This window comes from Vicugna pacos, chromosome 26, assembly GCF_048564905.1.
Source record: "Vicugna pacos chromosome 26, VicPac4, whole genome shotgun sequence".
Lineage (NCBI taxonomy): Eukaryota > Metazoa > Chordata > Mammalia > Artiodactyla > Camelidae > Vicugna > Vicugna pacos.
The window spans coordinates 14,353,519-14,371,593 of NC_133012.1; positions in this window are offsets into that span (position 1 = coordinate 14,353,519).

Consider the following 18,075-nt stretch of genomic DNA (forward strand, 5'->3'; position numbering starts at 1 on the left):
TATGATACCAACCTTCATGGTTGCGTGATTCTTTTTTTCTCAAGAATGATTTAGCAGCCTCTGTTTAGGATTGGAAATGACAGATGGATGTGCAGCAAGGTGAAATGTCCTCCCCAAAGAAGGGACATAATCTTATGACAAAAATGAAGGGGAGACTGCCAGACTGAGAGAAGGGGAGATTGCTTTATTTGAAGGATTGAAGATACAGAAGGTGAGAGATGGTTTTTCAAGTAGAGCGTGCATGTTGCCTGGAAAACCCATCCCTCGGACACTGTGGGAAGACCCTGGGGAGCAGATGTTTGTGTATAAGTTCAAAGTGGTGCTGAGTCTGAGCCATTAGTTCATGAAGTTCAAGAGCCTGCATGCTAAGCACCTGTGGACCAGAGCCAAAGATTATATTATTCTCTACCTTTTACTCAGACAAATCACTCATGCCCTTGTTCTTATGGCTAGGAAACCCTATACTAGCTAACTGTGCTGTAAAAGGGCAGGGATTATGATAGGTTGCCTGATCACCAGTACCCTCCCACAAATATCAATTTATCCTGCAACACAAACCACAATTAAGATATGCAAATATATTCCTATAAATATGCAAATAAGATGATCCTCTTTTACCCATCCAAAAGTCATCAAAGTCATCCTTCCCAGGGTGTTCTTCTCTGTGATCCCTCTATTTCTCTCAGGGACATGTACCTCATCCAAGCGGTCAGTTCTGGTTCTTAGGTGCTCAAAGTGAGAAAACTGGGACTTACTTTGGTTGTTTTTTTAGGAATTTTCTACCAATATTGACAGAATAGGGATAAAATGCAAGCAGCCCATTTATACTGCTATCACTCTTAACTTAGTTGAACGTAGACTTAACTTAGTTAACTTAGTTACCTCCACTGATAACTTTTAGATTAGGAATGGCTTCTATCTTTTTTAAATTAATAAATATTTTTTAGAGCAGTTTTAGGTTCACATCAAAATTGGGCATAAAGTATAGAGAATTCTCATATAACCCTCTCCCCCCACAAACACACACAACCTCCCTACCATTGACAGCCCTCACCAGAGTTGTACGTTTGTTGCAGTTCATCAACCTACATTGATACATCATTATCACCCAAAGTTCATAGTTTCCAACAGAGTTCACTTTTGGTGTTGTACATTCTGTGAGTTTGGGCAAATATCCAGTGACATATATCTAACATTGTAGTCTCATACAGAATACCTTCACTGCTCTAACCATGGTCTTCAAGCGTGCTTTTCCACATCGTCTAATCAGCAATACATTTAGCAGAAATACTTCAGATTTACAATAGGTTCATGATATTCATTCTCTTTTCAATTACTAATCTATGTTATATTATCTATATTTACTATTATTTATATTATATTTGATCTACTGATAAATGACTTTATATTTTATAGTATATTCTTATATTAATACCACCATCTTGCCAGCAAATCTAGATTTAAGTATTTTTTTATTTGTAGAACTTGTAATTATAAGCTTTTTCCATGGCAAAGAGAGTAAGTTATATTGTTGGATTCTAAATAAGAATATTGTAGGATTATAAGTAAGACTATTATAAAAAGATATTGGGGATAGCAAGTCCTAAGCAAGAAGCAGGTATATGGAAACTAAATGCAGTATACTGAAAACAGCAGGGAGATAAAAAAGAGAAGAAAGACAATTCAAGATGATTGATTACACATATAAGTATTTTAGAGGGTCAAAGACTTTGGGGAGGAATAAAGTCAAAGCCATGGGTCACTTGCTGATTTGGGTGGAGGAATTTACCATACTGGCAGTAGTTTCTACTAGAAGCCAAATAGGTGTGTTCCTAAAGTCCAAACGAGAGAAGACTTTCTTCCTTACAGACTAGTATTAGTAGTTTCCATTGAAACTGGGAGGTGAAAGCAAGATAAATTAACTCAAAAAATACAACCACAAGGCTGAGGATAAGAAAGTGTCCTTGTCTAAATTTAGCAGTTATTTATGCTCTAAAGCTGCATTTATCATTTACTGTAATTGATTCTGATTAGAATACGTTCACTCAAATCCCTTCACATCATGCTTTCAAACCAAGTTGTTGACTAACTGAGTTCAACATACAGAAAGGTTATTGTGAGAGAAGAAAATCAACAGAGAAAAGCTCATACTCATATTTTTTTGACTAAAAAACTTTTGTATTTAGTACATTTGAATGAGATAAGAATGAATTCCAAAATGAATATCACCCTAATGCACATTAAATATTGTTGACTATGCTTAAAAAAAAAAACTGTCAACGTTGCCGTTTAATCATTCCCCATAGATTTTATTTTATTACTTTTTCATCAAATGTATATCTCTTTTCTGAGTCCTTTCCAAATATCCCAAGTTCTTAAACTGTGTAGTCAAAATTGTACACATATCCTGGTCTATATTTTCTAGAATGTAAAAGAGAAAGCATTTCACAAATGTCAGTGAAGTGACAATCCAAAGGAAGGTAAAGTCATGAATTTAAATATTAGAAACTAATTTCTTTAACTAAAGGAAAAAAGTCTTTTATATAAAGGGATGTTAAGAGCAGAAATGTTCAATGGTCCATGGCCCTCTCAGTGACACATTAAATGGGGAACAATTGAGAATTCCATCACAACAGGGAAAAAGTACAAACCCCTGTAGGAAAACCAGAAAAAGAAACAGTGAATTAAAAAAGAATGACTCAATTGAAAGCAAAACAACAAACAGAAAGAGAATTACAGAAAAGTTCATAACATTTGCCTTCGCCCACTAGTCACAAATGCAAAAAGAACCCTTGAAAAATGCTGTGTTTAAGTTAGACAGCTAGTATGAGTTGAAAAAAAGACTGAAAGTCTCTCAACTCAAATGTTAAGAATAAAAACTATTTAAAGATTCTTCATAGCTTAATGATGCATGCAATATTGAATTTTACTGAAAAGAATAAGCTAAGAACCATTTTTTATTTTTATGAGCATTTTCCCTATGTTGGATGCACCTCTTTGACTATAAATCTAGGCTTTTATAATTTTGAAATACTGAGTTAACTTATATAACTTTCTAAAGTGTAGCAAGTCCTATGATTACTTTGAATACTAATACTCTACACTATATAAAAAAACTGTTCGGTCCCAAAGAGATTCACTAGAGAAAGGTAATTTCTAAGTGATTTCCTCTTGGTGTTAAGAGTTCTTTTAGATAGATTGAAATTGTTCCAAAGAAATATGTCTGCTACAGTTAGGCCCTGGTAGGAAAGATATTACTTTGAAGAGATAAACAACTTTAAAAATGCACCTTTCAGAATAGTCCTGATTTCATTACAGTTTGTTTCACTAAAACTAATGTAAGACTGTTTGGTCCTTATAATGTGAGGTATTGTTCCCTGGAAGTAAAAGGGGTATGAAACTTCAACTCGGTAAGCAGAACCATCAGCCTGGCTGGCGTTAATCACTCCGTATCTCCTCTGTCTGAGTTAAACAGACTCCAGTTCTTATCTGGAAGAATCGATAATCTTGGTAACCAGTAAAAGATAGTGACCAATTTACCATGCTCTAGTTGACTGTACACATTGATGGCTCGACTAATTCTGAGGCTTTTAGAGGAGAGTTTGATAGATTCTTTCTAAAAAGCATCTTAGAGCAACTTCAGGAATCCTTTTCACGAGTCCAGCAGCTCCTTCCTTCGTAAAACTGTACACTTCTAAAGAAATGCACATATGTACTCATGATCAGAAAGGCAACTAGAGCTTCAAAAAGGAAGAACTTTATACATACAGTCCTGAAACGCCTTGATGTCATAGCAAAGTCTGGGGTACTCGGTATTGAGTAGAAGTCACTTGATGACAGCTGCAGAATCGTCATGGCTTTGGAGAAACTATAAACTGACAGCCATCTCTGACACCAGAACATAAGGCAAGCTCTGTGAGTTTTCCCTTGGTGTACTCTTTAATGCAGGTGAATGAAAAAGATAACTTAACTTAATGGTGCTTTGCAGCGCTAATTATTTGGTAATAATCAAAAGGTTTCATGAGCTGAGAAAGTTGTTTCAGTACAGCCCGTTAAACAATGTGAAGATCTATTATTCCATCCTGCTAACTTTCTGCCACTCAGGTGTTCATTTGCCAGCTGTTTTCTAATTAAGAGCATATAAAAGGAGACTAACATGAGTGCACAATCAGACAAGTTTATCTGGTCCAATTTGGGGGCCAATAAAAAATATTATCTTTTATTATAATTTTGACCAAGACAATTATTAACATTCATGTTGATGCTATTCTAAGTCAGTGGAAAAATCTCCTCTGAGCCTGATTTACTATAGGAATCATAGAGATGAAGTCCTCTCTAACTTTAGTTAAAATAACAGCATGTATTTTTATTCTTATGAATATGTATAAGTTTATTTAAAATCAGCCGAACTCATTTGTAGTAAACCAGTCTCTGAATGAAGGTTTTTATTTCATATATTTTATAATTAGTTAGTTTCAACACTTATGTGTTGATGGATCAAAACGGTGGTCTCCTAAACGTCTGTAAACCAGAGAGAGGAGCAGAGAAAAAATTAATAAAGGAAAAGAAGGGAACAAAACATTGTAAAATGATTATAAATCAATAAAAAATGTTAAAAAAAAGAGAAGGGAACAAAAAAGAAAAAAAAGAAAAGAACTGAAGTAGTGACCCAAAGACATTCTTTTTATTGTCTCCCTTTTTATTGTCTCCCTTTACTGCCCCTTCACAAGTGAGAAATTGGTTTTGGAATTGTTTCACACTTGGGAGAAAAAAAGTAAATTATCTTTCCCTTGGCTTCTCTGATCCAGGGAGTTGGTGACTCAGAATTATTGTTAAGGGAACAGAACCCCTTCTGCTCATTGTTGGACTGTGTTTCTGAAGCCAGAGCTTTAACAGCTTTGTACAGGTGCAAAGGTAAATTGTCAGGCAGAGAAACAGATATCAGTGCTACCACATACCACATGCCAATAAAATAGACTGAATTTTAAGAATGAAATGCCTCTAAGCCAACTTTCTGCCATGGCTGTTAAGGAAAAATCCTGGTTTAAACATAGTGTTGGCTCCTGTTCAAAATTATGCAATTCATTAAGGCAGTGATACTTAGAAACTTCTGGAGAAAGAGCATCCTGAATTCTGAAAATGGATTTAATACTGTAAGAGAGATAACTTCAAAAGGTGGGCATCGTGTAGTGACTATGATCCAGTGTGCTTAGGTTCAAATCCTGACCCTGTCACCATGGGTAATCTCTTTAGCCAACTCCCACACCGTGTATCTCCGTTTCTTCATTTACTAAATGAAAACAGCAGTCGGTCATTTGTCTATATTCTTTAGAAAAATGTCTGCTCAGATACTTTGCCCAGTTTTTAGAGATGCCTTTTTATTATTGAGTTGTAACAGTTATTTTTATATGTTAGCTAGAAGTCAGTTATCACATATATAATTTGCAGAAAATGCTCCGCCTCATAGAATTGATGTGAGGATTAAATGGTTTAAGGTAAGCAAAGCGCTCAGAATTAGAACCAGCATTTGGTATGCACTGAATATTTGCTGTTGTGAAGCTTGGACCATGTTTTCTTAGTAACCCAATAGTCATGACTCTTAAATACTTTTCATCTGCTAAAGAACCATTGATATTTCATAGAATCCAGGGATCTTATGATACAGTTTTCTCAACAGAAAGTAAAGAAGGAAACGAATGATCACCGAAGATTAGATGCCACATTCATCACCTGAAGCCATGTTAGCCACACTTCAGCCATCTTGTCACTTTTCACCTTCCTGATTTTGCTATAATCACCTAATACCGGGATTATATTTTCAAGACACTTCTTTATATTGAACTAAGTAAATTTATTTCAAATCTGCAAAACATAAAACTGAGTGATAAGGCCATGACTATAGATACTCATGGAAATATCAGATGTAGAACATTTGGGGAGATCATAAAAAGGGTAGTTACCTCAACAGGAATTTAATAAAACTGAATCTAGTTTATTTGGTAAAAAAAAATCAAGTCAACTTTATATCAAGAAAAGTAAGATTAAGCCTGGTTTTAACACTTTCCAAGACTCACTTTTGAGCTTAAGCCCTTTTAGTGTCCTTGGGCACCAAGGACACCGTATCCTTGTCTAGCAGACAAGGTACTAGCAGACTCAGAAGAGGCTTTCAGCAGTAGAGGAGCTTACGTATGAATACTTTGTTATCTGCAAAGCTAAAGCCTAAGACAATTTTTAAAATATTACCTAGAAGGAGCTGGCTTTTGTGCTAGCAAACCCAAGCTGATGATTCTTCCCTACAGAAGATTAGTTTTCAGTCCCAAGTTACTTACCATTCTGAATGCTACAGAAAGCCTATGCACTCTAACTGTTTTTACTTGGACGTCAGGTGCAAGAATTGGGTTATAGATTCCTCTTAATCTTTGACACACAGCACACTCATTATTGGCCCATACGTGGCCTGACTTCATTTAACTGGCTATTTGTAGTAACAAGATAAGGACCTGCAAGCACGGTCACCCCAAACAAAAGTGAGGGCCTTGAACTTTAGCCTACATTTGGCCACCTGATTTCGAACCCACCCCATCCCCCTGCTTCCCCCACTGCAGGTAACTGTCATCCTGAATTCCATACTCCCCGTTCCATTGCTTTCCTTTTTACATGGTGTTAATGCATCTAGATGTAGTCCTAAAAGGTACATTCCTAAAAAGTACACAAAGAGTACATAACACTCTTTTCTAATTACTCTAACTTCATACTAGGTCCTGGTAGCTGGTCAGGCAACACTGCCTATGTGCTCTTATTCTTCTGTCATATCCTGGCTATTACTAATTTACATCTGCATACTTATTTTAGAAATGTCTTTTATATTTTCCGTTCGATTTGCTTTTATTCTTCCTTCCAGCTGAAAGGTCAGCAAGCTGGGGACCAAGTTGACCTGAAGTCTGTTTTTGTGTAACCAGAGGCTAAGAATGGTTTTTACACTTTAATGATTTCTTTAATATATACAAGCATACCTCAGAGATATTGTACATTAGGTTCCAGATCAACACAATAAAGTGAGTATTACAATGAAGAGTCACACAAATATTTTGGTTTCCCAATGCATATAAAAGTTATGTTTGTACAATACTGTAGTCTGTTAAGTGTGAAATAACGTTATGTTTAAAAGAATAAAGTACATACCTTAATTTCAAAAAGTATTATTGCTAAAAAATGCCAACCATCATCTGAGCCTTCAGTGAGTCATAATCCTTTTTACGGCTGAAAAGTTTTGCCTCAATGTTGACGGCTGCTGACTGATCAGGATGGTAGCTGCTGAAGGCTGGGGTGGCTGTGGCAATTCCTTAATATAAGACAACAGTGAAGTTTCCTACATTGATTGACTCTTCCTTTCATGAACAATTTCTCTGTAGCATGCAATGCTGTTTGAAAGCATTTTACCCACAGTAGAAATTCTTTCAAAGTTGGAATCAGTCCTCATAGACCCTGATGCTGCTTTATCAACTAAGTTTATGTAACATTCTAAATCCTTTGTTGTCATGTCAACAATCTTCACAGCATCTTCACCGGAAGTCAATTTCATTTCAAGAACCACTTTCTTTGGTCATCCATAAGAAGCAGCTCCTTTTCCATTAAAGTTTTGTCATGAACTTGCAGCAATTCAGACACATCTTCAGGCTCCACTTCTAATTCTAGTTCTCTTGATATTCTCACTACATCTATAATTACTGCCTCCACTGAAGTCTTGAACTCAAGTCATCCATGAGGCTTGGCATCCACTTCTTACAAACTCCTGTGAATGTTAATATTTTGATCCATTCCCATGAATCTTCAATGTTCTTAATGGCATTTAGAAGGGTGAATCCTTTCCAGAAGGTTTTCAATTGACTTTTGCCAGATCCATCAGAGGAATCGCTATCTGTTACAGCTATAGACTTAAGAAGTGTATTTCTTCAACAATAAGACTTGAAAGTCAACATGACTCCTTGAGGTATGGACAGCAGAATGGATGTTGTGTTATCAGGCATGAAAACATTAATCGTGTACGTCTCCATCAGAGGAGACCTCTTGGGTAACTAGGTGCATTGCCAATGAGCAGTAATATTTTGAAAGGAATCTCTTTTTCTGAGAAGTAGTTCTCAATATTGTGCTTAGAATATTTGGTAAACCATCTTGTAAACAGATGCGCTGTCATCTAGGCTTTGTTGTTCCATTTATAGAGCACAGGCAGAGTCGATTCAGCATAATTCTGAATGGCCCTGGGACTTTAGAATAATAGATGAGCCTTCAACTTAAATGCTCAACTTAAGGTCATCAGCTGCATTAGCCCCTAGCAATGAGTCAGCCTGTTCTTTGAAGCTTTGGAGCCAGGCATGGACTTCTCCTCTCTAGCTATGAAAGTCCTACGTGCATCTTCTTCCAGTAGAAGGCTGCTTTGCTACATTGAAAATCTGTTGTTCAGTGTAGCTGCTTTCATTGTTTATTTTAGCTTGATCTTCTGGAGAGCTGGTTACAGCTTCTGCATCAGCACTTGCTGCTTCTCCTTGTACTTTGATGTTATGGAGATGACTTCTTTCCTTAAACCACCTGAACCAATGTCTGTTAGCTTCAAACTGTTCTTCTGCAGCTTCCTCACCTCTCTCAGGCTTCACAGAATCGAAGAGAGTTAGGGCCTTGCTCTGAGTTGGGCTTTGGTGTAAGGGAATGTTGTAGCTGGTTTGACCTTCTACCCAGATTACTAAAACTTTCTCGATCTCAGCATTAAGGCTGTCTTACTTTCTTATCATTCATGTGCTCACTGGAGTAGCACTTTTAATTTCCTTCAAGAACCTTTCTTTTGCATTCACAACTTGGCAAATTGTCTGGCAGAAGGAGCCAAATGGAAAAGTTTAGAGTTTTACAAGAATTACCAAAATGCAACACAGAGACACGAAGTGACCAAATGTTGTTGGAAAAATAGTGCTGATAGACTTGCTCAATGCAAGGCTGCCAAAAAACCTTCATTTTGTAAAAAATGCAAAGTACAATAAAACGAGGTGTGCCTATATATGACAAAGACCATTTATGGCCACAAAACCTAAAGTCTACTCTCTGGCCCTGTATGAAAAAAAAAACTCCCAACTCCTGTTCTAAAGATTTACTCAATCTATATGTCCAGTGCATAATTCATTCTTCAATTTTATGTTTTCAGAATTTAGTTCATAAATTTTGTTCATTTGTTCAAAAAATTATGCTTAATATTTGGGTTGGTTCTTTTCACATGTTTTTTTGCTTATAGACATATGGCTAATCCCTTCCTAGTAGCTTGTAGAACATTTCATTAGACTTGTTTTATATTCTCAGTTCATCTTTCTAATATGTCTGCCCCTAATGAAAATCTGCAGTCTGATATGCCTTTTTTCCCTCTTTTTAAGTAGTTATACATCTCAAGTATCATTTTAAAGTGTAGGCCCTGTACTGAGGAAACCCAGGCATCAGAAAACCAATCACTGGCTCTTCAGGCTATAAAACAGATCTTCAGATTAGGACTTGTTACTTCCCAAAGAGAAGCTATATTAGACACTCCTTGTATTATGATTTGCCAGCTCTGGGACTTTGGAGAAGAAGGGATTGTAAGCAAATGCTAGATATCAGTTAGTATGCACTCATTTTTCTGGGATATTGACTCACAAGTGTCTATCTGAAGACTATTGTGGGGAGAAGCAAGAGCAGGACTCCAACGTATGTCTCATTTTCTTTCTTTTGGCCTTGGGCCTCTGAGGCTGTCTCCTGTCCCAAGTCAAAGTCATCACCTTACCCAATTATCTCAAAAAACGGTGGTCCCCACCACCACCCACTGCCTGGGTGGTGCTAAGAGAATATTAGCTGCTAAAAGAATAGTCTAACATTTTAAATTGATATACTTTACACAGACTTGGAAATTATACAGAAAAAGATTGTATTTAGTGTGAAAAATATACATGAGGCAATTAACATGCTTATTTAAATCATTGATTAAATTATATCCTGACAGATTTAGGATATAATTTTCCAAATCAACTCTGCCTACTTAGCTGGAAGAATTGGGCAGGCAGTTCAATACCTCCTTCTCAAAGTTATTTCTGGTTCCATAACACACAAAAATAAGAGCTGCATCTGAGTTACAGAAATACTTGATTGATTTTTACAAAGTAAAAGGAACCCTAAAAGAAGACAACGAAAAGCTAGCCAGAGAAAGTTGTATTCCTGGTAGAGGACGGACTGGAATCAAATAGCTGGCTGGAGGCTAGGCAGAACATCACGACCTGTCAGAAAATCTAGAAAGACAAAATAGACTCCTTTAGCTAAAATACTCTATACATAACCTATAGACTCCACGTTGGGAATAAATAGTTATCCTATTTCTGAGAATTAGTCCTCTGTGTGATTTTATAAAGTCCCAAGTGATTGCCCCAAGTAAATGTTCTATGAATATATTTAAATCCTGTTTGTCAACTTTTTGGCAATTCAGGAAATCCATGCATTTATGCATGTGTTGAAGATGTGGCAGTCATAGCTAAAGAATCTATAACTGGATAGAAAAAGAGAGTGATTTGTTAAATACTTGATAGCAGTTGCATCAAGTCAGCTTGCAAGCTGACAAGCCAAAGGTCTGATGGAAAATGACCAGTTTTTCTTCAAAGATGCTGATAGAAAAGGAGCTGTTTGCTATTTTAGTGGCGCCATGAAAGTAAACAGGCAATGTCACTGAGATGGAAATGAATGTCGGATAAATGTACATACTTATTCAATTCATCTTTGATGATAGGGAAAAAAGGGTCTATTGCTCTCATGGTTTGGGGTCATCATTAAAATTTGAAATAATTGCGATAAGCAATAATCATTACCACACTTAATGTAACGTCACATAGACAGACATTCTTCAAAAAATTTGTTCCAATTAGCAGTTTTTGAGCAATCACATATATAAGCCAGCCATGTATTGCACTTTACAGAAAGTGAAACGGATGGACGTGGTCACCCATGTCTGCCTTCTAAAACCACAGGCTTATGTGTATATTACATTCTATCACAGCCTGATTCTAGTTACCTAGTTTATCCATAATGCTATGTACGGGAGTAGTAGTAACATGTTTTGCCTTTTCTTAAAGTTTGGGAAAGCTGTAAAATTTAAGTAGATATCTACAACTAGTAAACTGTTAACTCTGGTTGGGAAAAAAATAATTTCCAAATGCCTGTAATTAGAGGAATTAGTACTCATTGGCCCTTTGCCTTTATTGATGGGTCTTCTGATATTTAATTTGTAAGTCCATCCAAATTTCCTTTTTGACTTTGAGAAATGTAGTATTTAAACCAAGAACTCAAAACATTTTTAAACAAGTTTGGAAAGAAGGGGAAGTGAAAAGAAAGTCAGCAAAGAAAATGTTCCATCGCTGACAAACGTTATCTTTCCTGGAAAAAAAAAACAACAACTTGGCATTTTGCATGCCTGTCACAGCCTCAGGACCAAGATAAACCAAAACAAACAAAAGCATCCCAGGTTCACCCTAAACAAGGTAAAACAGAGCAGCTACACTGATGGGGAAATGAGAGCTTTTTCTCACCTCTTAATTACTGGAATGGAAAAATGTTCTAATAAATCTGGTTAAGAGTTAATATAAATTCATCTCCCACCACCACAGAAGTGTTATTTGAGTTATATTGGAGACAGCATAGCCTCCAACTTAGGCGTGTAAACTCTGGAACCAAATTTTCTGGATTAAAATCTTTATCCTATTTCTCATTGGCATTGTGACCCTGGTCAATTTCCACAACTTCTCAGTGGCTAAATTTATGGAGATACTAATAAGAACTACTTAACATGGTTCTTTGTAGAAATTACATGTGATTTTACAGTTGAAACATCTTAAAAAAGTGTCTTTTTTCACACCCACAGCAAACCCTCAATAATTTTATGGTTCAACTCATACCAAATATTGTTACGATTAAATTCATATGGTGATTATTTCAGGGGCATGAAGGAGTCAGGAGGCAGACCACGGTGCTGAGTGCTTTTGTATTTTGCTCTAATTACTCTTGTGAGACATCATGGTGTTGAGGGGCTGCCCACGAGCTACAAACGCCTCACTTTATAAAAGCTGAAATTGCCACATACTGGCTCCTCTAAATCCTCTTTGCAGCGCGGACGCAGACTCATAGCCCAACATCATCAACTGAATGTTGAATGAAGAGCTAACGATGCCCAGGAACGGGGTTCGGGTGAGTCCCCTGTGGCAGCGGCACTTCTCACGCTGGAGGCCGGTAGCCGAGCGCGTTCACTGCCCGCAGAGTCAGCAGGGCACGCCCCCCAGCCACCCCCCAGCAGTGTCCTCACAGGATGCCCTTCCTGGCATTTCTTCTGGCTCTGGAGGCTCTCAGCGCACCTGCCCAGCCTCTTCGAGGTTCTGTGAGCTACTCACTATCCTTTTAGTTAGTTTCTTTTCTGCTTCAGTCAGCCAGAGTCGATTTCTATGTACCTAAAATTAAGATCTGTGACTGATAGAGCTTCAGGGTTCTTGAAGCTCTCACCGTAAGAGTCTATTAATTGTGTGCTTTAAAAAAAAAATCTCTTCAGTGGCGAAAAAGAGCCCTAAATTCTCAGTTTACCAAATAAAGGATGTATCAAATACATAGAAATCAGCTGTTTTCTGAATTATCTTTTAATAATAGTTTTTAAACTCATTGCACAAAAACTGTGATCCTTGTTTTTACAAAAAAAGAGAGTAAGGATAAACATATATACACACACACACTTTAAACTTCCACTACCCAGAGATAAATATTAAGAGTAAATCCTCCCCAATTTTTCTATATGAGTTTGAACATTTATGTGTAAATATATACATAAAATTGTCATGTATCCATTTTAGCACGACTCTTTTTTTTAAAATGCATCATAAATATCTTCTTCGATTAAAAAGTCTAAATCAAATTTTAATGTTTGCCTGATAGAGTTATAAACCTTATTTATTTCACTAACACTGTAATATTACTGGGCAATACATTATATCTAATATTTCAATATGGTAAACAATACTGAACACTACTCAACTCTCCATACGATTTTTTCACATCTGCCCCATTATTTTCTTCAAATAGTAGAACATTTGAAAGACTGAGTGGATCCATCTGTAAAACAGCAGGAGGCTGCAAGGGTGATTCTGTGCCTTTTACCTTTGATTAATATTTATGTATTCTTTTTTAAAGATGTTTTATCAAGGTCAAGTCGGTTTATAATATTATACAAGTTTCATGTGTGTGACATGATATTTCTACTTCTCTATACAGTACAGCATGCTCACCACCAAAAATTTAGTTTCCGTCCGTCAGCATGGGGTTGATCCCCATTATCCCTTTTGCCCTTTCCCTGTCTCCTCCTCTCTGGGAACCCCTACTGTGTTCTCTTTATCTACGTGTTTGTTTTGTTTGTTTTAGTTTGGTTTGGTTTGTTCATTTATTTTGGTTGTTTGTTTTTTCTGTTCCACAGTTAAATGAAATTCATGTGGTGTGTCTTTCTGCATCTAACTTATTTCCCTCAGCACGACACCCATTCGAACAGCACCATGCGATAGAATTTTCTACCGTGATGGAGATGTTCTGTCTCTGTGCTGTGTAATGCAGCAGCCACTAACCACACGTGACTCCTGATCGCTTGAAATGTTGCCAGTGTGACTGAGGAACTGCGCTTTTAGTTTTTAATTAATTTATTTTTTATTAATATAGGTACTCCCATGTATGCAGGGGCTACCATGTCAAATAAAGCAGCGTTTCACCTTTTACGACTCTTTTTGGACTGTACATTGTAACAAAATGCTGGGTTTTTATGTTCTTGTGTGAAATCCCTTAACATTGCTTTTTTGGGTAATGATTTTTTTACATTTTGCCTCACGTACACTTGATTTCCTGCAGAGAAGCAAACCTAACGTCCCCTAAATAGGAAAAATAAAAATAACTGAACAAGTGACATAATTGCCTTTATGGATTTTCAAAGGTACTCATTAGCCTATATTTCTGAAGCATGTTGGTATCAAGAGTGTCAAAGTGACAGAGAATCTGTGTGTCAAATCTATTTTAAAGCATTTGGCACATATTTTTTTGCTTTTTTTCACTGCTCTTTAACCATCTACTTTTTAGTTTTTGAGCATTCCAATTTAGAAATAGTCTTTTTCATTCAAAGTTTCTTCTTAGAAAACTTCTTAATGTTCATTTTTAGTTTTGTAAGGAGGTATCTAACTAACTTAAATTTGTCTTTAATCTCTGTTAATGTCATATCTTCTTCATTCATGTGATTCTATTTCTTTTCAATTTCTACCTTTGTTCTTCTAACACTTGAAGTACTGTCATGTATATAAACTAAGTTAGTTATAATGTTTTCCCATCAAAAATCCTTAGATCTTGTTCTACTGTATTCTAGATTTTAAGGTTTCATCCTTGAACAATAATACTGCTTGGTTTGAAGGTTTGGGGAAACCTGTGTTTTCCTGAATGAATATTGTTATGGAACTGACTGGTGTCTCATCCAGAATTCATATATTGGGGCCCTAACCCCCAATGTGACTGTATTTGGAGATAATACCTTTATGGAAGTACATTAGGTTAAATGAGGTCTTGAGAGTGGGCCCTAATCTGGTAGGACTGGTGTCCTTGTAAAAGGAAGAGATCCAGAGAGTCTGTGTCCACCTGTACGGGGAGAAGAGGCCATGTGAGGACACAGTGAGAAGGTCTGCAAGCCAGGGAGAGGGGCCTCACCAGAAACCAACCTACACGGTCCGAGCAGACTAACACAGATGCTCTTGAGGTTTCTCTTTGTACTGTGTCTCAGACTAAGTTTAGGAACATCTATTATGCATGTGAACACTCCTCATTCTCTCTCATCTTATCTCATTATTTTAAGTGTATGGTTCATCCCCTGCCTTTAGGAAACAGTGTTGAAATTGCTCTCCACATCACCATTTCAGTTTTGTTCAGAAGCATTTCTATTCTTTGCTGTCAGTATGAATCTCCATTTGAATAGTGCTTTTATTTATTTCAAATCCTTATTTTACTTCATTTACCCCCATGTTTTGTCCTATTTGGTTACCTATGCTTCCATTTTGTTCACTTTTCATCTCAATTTTTTCTCTCCACGTGACCTGTTGTCTCTTTTCTAAGCAGGCCATTATCTTTAGTCTGTAGATTATCACAAACATTTTCCTGGAATTTTTTAATAGATCCTGGAATAGATCATTTTTAGAGTTTTACTCTTCCCCACCAGGAGAGACTTTTTCTCTTTACTCTGCGATGATTTTAATAGCCTACATTAGTTTTTATTCTTACTCATCCCTGATTCAAGATCTGTATGGACCTGGGACCGTTTCATTTTCCTCATTCCCTGATCCTCGTTTCTGTCCTCAGAGCTGCAGCCAGAGGGGAGGGTGGTTTTAATAGTGTCATGTCTATTTTCTTGTTTCTAACATGCCTTCTCCTAGTTAATCCACTTCTTTCCTCCACTACCCAGTTTTCTGGTGCCTACACTGACAGAGCAGAGGAAAACAGTCAATTTCCCAGTTTGTCCTTCTCCCAGAGTGTTCTCCATCAGCACTCCACTCCTGTTTTCTTCCTTAATTTGCTGGGATTTCTGTATTTCTCTCAAGATGAAGAAAACTGACAGATGAAAGGATGAGGGACAGGAAATGGTTATCTACCTACCTCTCTTGGTATTATTTTAAGGATATAGGAAAATATGTATCATTCTCTCTACAAATAATAAATCCTAAGTTTCTGAGTCAGAGAGCAGATATTTGGGAGGTATTGACAAAGATTCTATCCTTGACCAAACTCTAATGAGGCTCCTGTGAACTCTCCTCCACTAGACCCTGACTTTGGATCCTCCTTATACATCTCTGCATTGACCAATTTTAGCAGGAAACCTGCTAAGTCAGTTTAGCCAGATTCCCCTTCTCTCAATATCCGATCACTCTCAATGTCTGATCAGGTTCCTCATCTTGCACCATTCCTTGGGTGATGTCTATTCACCCCAGCTTGCCTACAGCCAAAATTCTGTTAGGTCAATTCAGCCAGGATCCCTCTTGCCCCTGGTGTTCCCTCTTAGTAATTTTCCATTCACCGGTCCTACCTGCACACACCCTGCTCCTTGGCTATACATTTTCATTTTTCCTTGTTGTCTTTGGAGTTGAACCCAATCTCTCCCCCTATTGTAAAACCCCATGAGTAGTCTCTATATCTGTTGCAGTAGCCCTCCTGAATAAAGTCGGCCTCACTGTTCTTTAACAAGATTCATGAATATTTGTTTCTTTAAAAATACGGAGCCTCTTCTTACTTTTCAGTGGTCTGTTTTAAGAGGCAAAGATGCAATGTGTCGTATGCTATAGCCTGAATAGAATGTATGTGTGTGTGTTTAATTGCTTGCTAATGTAAAGAAAAATGTTGCACCAGACATTTGTTAAAGATGGCAGGACAGATTTTATTCAAACTGCTGCAGTAGAGAAGAGGGACTTGGGTTCAGTTGAATTCAGTTGAGAACCAAGCTCAACTCTGAATAAAGCAAAGAGAGATTTATACCTACAAGCAGAGCAAGGGGGTCAGTGGATGAAAAATTGCTAAAAGGAGACATTAAGGGTAATACGAGTCTTGTTAAACCAGTTTAATGAGTTTCTTGCTAAAGGCAGACCAACAACTTACATGCCAAGGATGGAGGATAAGGAACTTGGTCACATATCAAGGATCAGGGGATTCTCATCAAAACCAGGCTTAGTAAGTCAAAGACACGGAAGACCAAGGTTGGGGCATAGACTAGAAGAGGGCTCAGGGGGTTTTTACCCAAGTTTGGTCACAGAGGCCAATCAGTAATGGCATTAATTCCTTAGATTGTATCATCAGGCTGCTACTTATCAGCCCTGCTTTTCAATATTGTACACGTTCATCCTGTACTATACGCGTATGGAAGTTTAGTAAGAATGTGAGCAAATAATCCTCTGGGAACAGATAATCAGATATCCTTTCCTAACCGAAATTTACTAATTTTATTAGACTGTAGCAAGCTCACGGTCAGTGCCATATTTCTTTCATTGGAATTTAAAATAGAAAGAATGGGAACTCTGTTCAATAATGCACTCAACATTTTAAATTAGCCCTTCTTTTAACTTTATCCTTTTTTTCTGTTCTTTACTGTTCCGTATAATTTATCAAGTAAATACTTTACCTTTTAAAATATTTCCCTTACATCACTTTTAATTATGTTCTAGCAGAAATAATTTATGTAACTTAAAGCTGAAAATAAAATACAACATTATGGTATTAATAGCATAGATAGTACAAATTTAGGAAAAGAGATAATTGAAAAAATCATACATATGTGTGAATGTGAATGCATACATATGTGAGTATGTATAAACATGTATAAATACATGTATTTATAAATATATATTTATAACATAGGAAGAAAAGTAGACAAGAATAGAAGAAAAACTAAATCCATGAAAGAGTCAAGCAACACTCATATTTAACAGTTTTATAACAGTTTTGGTACTAGACTTTGTCTAGAAGTCATTTAAAAAAAAGTTTGGGAAACCTGATCAAGTTCCCACGAGACAAAAAAACAAAACAAAAAACCTCCCCCTGTTTTCTCAGGAAAACAGCAACTATTTGAGGAGTAATACCGGATAGAAATTTCTCCTGGGGATCTGTTTTCAGATCATTAAAACATCCATTAGTATAGTTTGTACCTGTTAAGATCCTTTATTTGCTCTATGCTTTGCTTAGGGAAGCACAAAGAGCGCTAAGTTCCACTCTGTCGGGTCATTCAGTATGAGCACGCAGGACAGTTCATGGAGCTTTCATTACAGCTTCCATGTAGCCCCCCACGTTCTCTCTAGTCCCTACAACAGCCCCATTTCGAAGATGAGAAAACTGATACTCAGAAAAAGGGAACAACTTGCTAGTATTAGATAGAAAGAGTTTAAAATAAGATCCAGCTGTGGTTGTGAAGACATTATTCTGTCTACTTCTCACACTAGCATTTTGGCTTTACTTATTCAAGTTGGGATTATCCTGTTCTCC